At 35.0% G+C, this 8,096-nt stretch overlaps 1 pseudogene; it reads right to left on the bottom strand.

The window, feature by feature from the left end:
* Positions 1-889: 889 nt before the first annotated feature.
* On the bottom strand, positions 890-3,092 carry LOC105782178 (transcription factor PERIANTHIA-like; annotated as a pseudogene).
* Positions 3,093-8,096: the final 5,004 nt, after the last annotated feature.

Below are 8,096 nucleotides of genomic sequence, written 5' to 3' on the forward strand. Positions count from 1 at the left end.
AATAGAATACATGAATAACTATAAATGATCAATCAAATTTCTTAATTGATGCAGTAGGATGGTAATGGATCACATGGAGATTTTCTTATCACATCAAGAATGAGGCACATCTTAATAGAGTTTGAATTACCAAACTTAAGTTATATTCTTATCCATCTGACAATGCCAGGAGATACATGTATCAAAAATCAAATCAGGACCAATCCAGAAATAACTCATAACTTTCAGAATAACACAAGCAAATCCATACACCATGCTCAACACTTGTAACTAAGTTTTTCTTGCCTATGTTTAGTTGGTTTAAAAGGTTACAATTTTGAACATGTTTTCCAGTATAGAATTTTAATAAGTAATAAAAAGATCTATAGGACCAAAGAGCCCCGATAAGAAAATACTAGTAAACGTAATTAATACAAGTTACAACGAAGAGGTGGAGCAAGTTCATCTTTATTTTCCCATGATTCCTTGATATCAGAGTTATCAATATCTTCATCATCCCATTTGCTTTTAAGTTGTTCCTTTGTAGGGAGAGGTGGAATCTCATCCTCTGCAACAATAACATACAACTTCCTGAGCAAAAAAAGAAGATGGGGATTTCAAGAAAAGGAAACCAAAAATAAAAAGAATGACATAATGCAATAAGTTCTCCAACTAAGATTGGAAACATACCATAATCTTTAGCACTTATTAAAAACTCAAAAATATATGAAATGCAGAATAGAAATGAATCTAGTTTAAGGTCTCTTTACACTTTAAAATTCCTATACAAAACTACGAGGCGACCATCAGGTAATGTTTCAAGAAAAGAACTGATACGAGATGTAAATTCGAATAGAGAAAAGAGAAAGAATTTAGAAGAAGAAAAGAGAAGATTGGAAGAATTCTGAGATAAGAAATTTTCTCTGTATTTTCTGCATAACTGTTTTGCATGCAATGCATACAATATAAAGAAAAACGAACAAACCAAATGACATGGAGTATTCTGTTATAACAAAACACAAAAACGCCCCGTTTGACTAATTCCCAAAACTCCCCGTTTCAATTAAAAATCACACGTGTCTCCTACTAACTTTTTTGGCTCATAACAATACTCCATTCCCAAAGAACAGCCTTGTCCTCAAGGCTGAAAATGAGGAAACTTGGTTTGGATTGCAGTCAACACTTCGGTCATAGCTTGACTTCCTTTCTTAACCATTATTCTGTCGATAATGCGAACAGGCTCTTTTGGTAAAGCACCATGAACATCTACCAAAGGCAACTGGGTTTGAGTTAGGGCAGACCCCACATGTTTCTTCAATTGTGAAACATGGAATGTAGGATGGATACGGGAGTGTTGTGGAAGTTGCAAGGTCTTTGAGTCCTTCACCTTAAGTTCATGGTGCTTCTATTGACCGTGAACACTGTCGTACTTAAACATGTAGGTCATATAATCAGTGGTGATGAAAGGATCATTAACAGCAATGAGCTCAATATCATTGCTTTGGAGAGCAACTCTCACAACCAAATATCCAATCCTTCCGAATCCTTGTTGTTGGTCTGCCAAAGGCTCTAGGTGGTTTTTAACGATCTTCATAAGTTCAGATGAATGAAATCCTCCCAACCACAAAAAACACCTCTCTGCAGGTGTTTTCCACATACCATATAGCATGTGAAATACATATGCCTTGGAACAAAATCCTCCCAACCACATAAAGCACATATCTATAGGTGTTTTCCACATACCAGATAGCATGTGAAATACATCTGCCTTGGCACCAGTGTTTTTTAGCCTGAAAACCTCATAATAATGTGCCATGACACCCCCAACAAGAATGCACAATTCATTATCCCCATATGAGAATTTACAGCTGATCTTAAGTTATTTATCAGTCGTTGATGTTCATCAAGCCAGCGACCATATTCCATGTCAAATGCCAGAGCAACATTTCCCGCAACTGTATGGCCATGGTCCCCAGAAAGTCCAGATGCGATAAAAATACCCTGCTGCCGTGCCCTTTGAAGCTCTTGCTCTAGTTCTGTAAACCTGAGTCGACTACTCTCAAGCTGCTGAACATAGGCTTTTTTCCTCAATCTACTCTTCCTTGCAGCTTCTCAATTCTAAGCAAGCCTGCGAAGTGTCTTTTGATCGCCACTTTTTGACTTGGGTTGATCCATCGTATTCACCATTACAGCTCCATGTTGAACTCCATGAAGCTATTTTTTTATAGTCAGTGTCAACATCAGTAGAAGTGTCAGTTTGTTGGCTATTATCGGCAATGCCAGAGTCAGGCCAGTTCTCCATTTGGCCATTTCCCAACGGGGCACCAAATGTTACGCCCTTCTGGTACATGAACTGCCCTGTATCCAAACACCCCGTTCCACTTGAAACTATCGCTGTTGCACCAATGCTCATGTTCAAGGCGCCATAGTGTAAGGTATTAGCAACAACACCAACATTGTTGGATTTTAAACAAAAAATGGAGCCTTGCTGTTTCAAGTTGACCAGCTCCCTCATCAGATCCCCGAACGACCCACATCCAAAACGATTTTGGAGGCTCTTTATGTACGCCAGCCACGACAACATTTGTAGGCCACCATTTTTCTGAGAATAGAAATTATGCCATTCCAATGCTCTGCCTTCTAAGTTCAACATCACTATACGAACCTTATTCACTTCAGGTATGCCTTCCACTTCAAAATACTGTTCCAATTTGGTCCACCATTCCCGGAAATCATTTCCATCAAACTTAGGACACTCCAATCGACTGGTTTTTAGTAGAAACTCCTGCCTCATAAGAAGGATTCCGCACCTACACACTACCTCCATCCGTGACAAAAGGTTCCGTCTGTCCTTGTGGTAAGTCTGTGGTTTTGGGTAAGAACCCAGGAGGAGCTCTCAAAACCCCATTTCCCTTAACAACTGCAGCATTTACCAATGAACCAGTTGGTGGTGGTCTGAAATACTGAACCAACAACGACTGTAAGTCACCTCGAAACTCTGTTTTGAACTCCTGTAGTCGAGATTCCATCTTGGCCTCCAGATGCGCGATTTTCTCTTGGATTTTTGAGATTTCCTGCTACATATTGCCCACCTCTTTTTGCAACCTCGTCGAAACACCATCGTCGACCATCAAAAGAGATTGTGAAAGCTTTGATAACTTTGATACGAGACGTAAATTCGAGTAGAGAAAATAGAAAGAATTTAGAAGAAGAAAAAAGAAGATTGGAAGAATTCTGATATAAGAAATTTTCTCTGTATTTTTTGTATAACTGTTTTGTATGCAATGCATACAATATAAAGAAAAACGAACAAACCAAATAACGTGGAGTATTCTGTTATAACAAAATGCAAAAACGCCCCATATGACTAATTCCCAATATTCCCCATTTCAATTAAAAATTACACGTGTCTCCTACTAACTTTCTTGGCTCATAACAAGAACTAGTGAATCCCAGCAATTGAAGCCGAGACTAGATTCCCAAGATGTTGCCACAATTACTGATCTTTCACTACATGCAGTTTTTCTTTTTAATAAAAAGAAAAAAAAACTCTAAATTTCTCTTTTTGGTCTGGTAACACCATAGCCGATTTTCCAAGAAACTCAAAGCAAACAACTTTGAAACATCTCAACTCAACCTCATAAAGTCCAAAACCAAAAACAAGAAAAAGCCCTAAATTTCAATAAACCCAACAAGCATTTAGATCTAAAAAAAGAAATTTCCCATAGTCAAGTTCATACATAAATTTCCCACAGTCAAGTTCATACATAATAAAACATACAAAAGAAAATAGAATCACTTATCAGTCAAAGAATTAACAACAAATTCGGGCCAAAATTAAAACTTACCCTAGTCTTCCAGCTTCACTTAACAACAACTCGCCTTGTTATCTTTCTAGCATTTGTTAAATCAAAGCAATGAAATCAGAAATGCAGTGAAAAAGCAAAAAAAAATGAAAAAGAAAGGGTTGCAACTCTGCAACCAAAGGAAAAAAAAGGAAACGTAAAGATGGGAAGAAAAGAATATTAGAGATTAAACGAAAACCTAATGAAACAAGAAAGATATAACATTACATGCCTCTGGATCATAAATTATCTTGATCACATTGTAAAACTCTTCAATAGGCCACTTCTTCCGCCTCACCACAATAGCAGCTGCTATTGCTGCTGATATCACCGAAGAAATGATCGAAAGGCCTCTCTATTTACTCTCTATTTTGTCAAAGGGAGATCGGGTTGGTGAGGATAAAAGCAGGAAAAAGAGGGAGATAAGGTTGGGAAGAAATGGGAAGAAAAATGAGAAAGAGGAAAATACTTCAGAGGTGAGAAAGAAATGAGGGTAAAATTGAAAGTCAGAGGAAAATTTTCACCCACCCATTCGTTGAATAGTTATTCCCAACCCAAACCACCGAATTGAAAACATAACTTTTGCCTTGAATAATCCTGTTTGGAATAGGGCTGTAATAACTCATTACAACCAACCAAACAATGGTTTAGTGATGGGCCCACTGAATTCAATTGTAATGCATTAGTATTACAGCCAACCAAACATGCTGTAAGTGTTTGGGTTTAAGATCATTTGAAAGCAAATTTTATTGAATTGTCTTTCATATAGGTTGTTCTATAAGTTCAATATTTTTAGTGTTAAAATTTTCATAAAATAATAACTTATTTTTATTATACATTGATTTTATCATATGAATTCAATTTTAATCTAATTATATAATTTATTTATATGATTTATAATTATTTATAATAATTTATTTATATTGATTTTATCATATGATTCCACCCAAAATCTTAGATAAACTAAGAAAGTGGTGGTAATGAAATTACACCCTATATTACAACATCTTGACACTGTTCAGGAATGTGAGATTATGGGATGGCCAAAATGTTAAGAATCCAAACATGTAGTCTCATTCCAGAATGTAACTTTACAAGCCATAATGGAGGATTTAGCAAACCAAATGCCCCTTTAGAAGAGTAAGTGGTTAAAAGATTTGTGCTAGCATTTTAAGGTACATGATTTAAGTTTTGGTGTTAACATTTATCTTCTTTTAGATTGTAATGTAAGTTTTGATTGTAAAAGAAAATGAAAAATGAATAAATGTTGCTTTGTTCATGGAGTCTTAACATTTTATTTAGGTCAAAATAACTTTGGGCAATCTATGATGGATTACGTATGGCGTGGGAGAATAATTGGGTGAATATTATGGTCGAAACTGATTGTGCACAAGCCGTGGAAGCCATTTTCGATAGATTGTGTAGGCAACTGTATATGGACCTCCCTTCGAGACCCTTCGAGAATTCTTGAGCTTTGTAGAAGGCAATGGAGGGTGATCATCAAAAAGATTCCAAGAGAAGTCAATGTAGTTACACATATGTTGGCAAGGAGGATGAAAGCATACCTTTACATCCCAATAGTTTTCCAAGAACCCCCGGAAGATATTCTTGATCAATTAAGGATAGATAGTCGTTTTATGCATGATGATTTTGAAATAATACTATAATTATTTTGGGTGTTATCTATATAAAAAAAATTCTATTTAGGTCAAAATCTAAAATTTTAAACAATTTTATCCTTTTAATCAATTTTAAAATATAAATCTAATTAAAATAAAAGTATTGCAATTTTAACATGTGATTTCTACGAGTCTCTTGCCTTTTTATTTTTTAAGTAAAACTAAACTTTAGTTTCCATTTAATGATAGTATATTTAAAATTCATTAGTATCTATTAAAAGGCCTTGCAAGTTTTAATATAGATATTTACATTAAAACATTATCTTTGTGAAAATTTTGATTTCAAATAAAAAGAGAGTATATTTGCGTACATTACTATTGAAGCAATCAGACAATAAGTAGAAAATTCTTAGCAACTGACTTTATCAAGAAGTTACCTATCTAGATTGGATCTTTAACAAAATTGTGGTAAAAAAAAAAGGTCCAACCATAAACGGAGAATGTATGTAGGTTTCAGCAACCTAAAAAAGTCTACCCCAAAACAATTTCCATCTCCCTCATATAAATAGGTTAGTAGATGCATCAACAAGACACAAGCATATGAATTCATTGATGCATTTTGGACTAAATTTTCAGTTATAATCAAATAATGACGATAAAATATTATTAGGAGAAATTTTCATCATAGAGGATGATTTTTTTTTGTTACAAAGTTATGTCTTTTGGACTAAAGAACGCTAACGCTACTTTCAACGCATAGCCAATAAGTTCTTTAAATCCTAGATCGGATACAGTGTCAAGTTTATGTTGACGACATGTTGATTAAGAGCGTATTCATGGATAAGGTATTCACCGTATTGAAGGCATATAATATAAGATTGAATCTTGCCAAGTGTGATTTTGGCATAGGAGATGGAAAGTTCTTAGGATTTATGATATCCAACAAAGACATACAAGCAAACATTGAGAAAATTCAAGCCACTCTATGTCTTACTCCCCCAAAGAATACAAAAGAAATATAAAGATTAAAAAACAAGATAATAACACTTAAAAAATTTGTATTGAAGATGGGAGATTAATGCTTACCTTTCTTCAAAGCCCTCAATGTCACACCTGAATTTCTGACCATAACTTAGTCACAATTGAATCAATGACCCTGTTTTACTTAAAATTTCCAATTTGATCCTACGACATTCTATCTGGACTAAATTGTAAATTTCTAGGTTAAAGTGAGCATTAGACTTAATTATTAATCTTGGTGTGGCCGGTTGGGAATTTACTGGGAAGGAACTAGCTTAGTCAAATTTTGACTATATTTCCTTACACTAGAGCAAGATGGTTAATGAGTGGAAGATATTATGATTATGATTTTAAATTTTTGTGTGTGTGTTATGTGAAGAGGTGGTGGACAGTAAGAATTTAGGAGTATGAAAAGGAATCGAGGGACATTTTTCGTATTCTTTCATTTTCTCATTCTTCTTTTCCTCCATTCTCTTCTCTGGTTGTTTCGGGCAATAGATAGAGAAGCGTGGAGAAATCGTCTTGCATATGGATAGAGATTTATGATCTAGCTAGATAAATTATCAAATTTGTGAATTGGTAATCTTTCTTTATCTTCTGTATAGTCGTTTGTGGATAAATGAAAGAAAGATTTTATATTTTTGGTAGAAACTACGACTGTGGATTTTGAAGAATGAAGCCTTATTTAACTTTGGAAATGGATCTACATGTTATTGTACTACAATTATGTTATTTATGCATGCTTCCGTTTTTTATTATAACTAGCTGATTATGTTTAGTTATTAAAGCTGAAGGAGGAGGTCCAAGCATCAACGGAAAATTTAATTGAATAGGGAATGATTCAACTTCCTAGTTTTCTATTGGTGAGTTCCTGAACTCAAACCTTCAGTTTTTGTCTTGCATGTTTTAGTGTGGTGATTTAGATTGTGGTTCTTGCAATATTATGTTACATGCTCTACTGACGTGGCTCTGTTGTGAGATCATTGTAAGATGATGTATTTTAAGTGTTGTTATACATATGCATGTCTGGTTGTGAGCATAAGCTTATGATATTGATGAGATGTTTATTAAGTGATTGTGGTGTAATGATTAGTATGTTATGTTTATGCTAGTAAACAATATGACTAGTTAAATGTGTGAACTTGCTAAATGTTAGATAAGTGACATCTTGATGTGAATAATTTGCATGCGGAGCATGGGAGGTATGTGATGACTGGAGATGAAAGAATTAAGGATGTCATGTTGTGTACTTTGTGCCACATGTTATTTGGCCTTGCGGAGGTTTGAGTGGATGGTACGAAGAATGGCTAAGCATGCTCAAGTTACAAGTATGAGACTTTATGGAGTCTATGACTTTAAGCCTCATGTATGTATGCAAGTCCTACGGCCATGGGCACACGAAATTTATGACAGCCTGTATGGACTATCTTTCAAGCAAAATTTTGTAGGGACTATCTTTCATACAAGAGTCCGCAGGGACTATCTTTCATGCAAGATTTTGCAGGGACTATCTTTCAAGCAAGAGCCCATAGAGACTATCTTTAATGCAAAAGTCCACATGGATTATCTTTCAAGCAAGAGTCTACAATAACTATCTTTCATGCAAGAGTCCGCAAGGACTATCTTTCAAGTA

The sequence above is a fragment of the Gossypium raimondii genome, chromosome 13 (genome assembly GCF_025698545.1).
Source record: "Gossypium raimondii isolate GPD5lz chromosome 13, ASM2569854v1, whole genome shotgun sequence".
NCBI lineage: Eukaryota > Viridiplantae > Streptophyta > Magnoliopsida > Malvales > Malvaceae > Gossypium > Gossypium raimondii.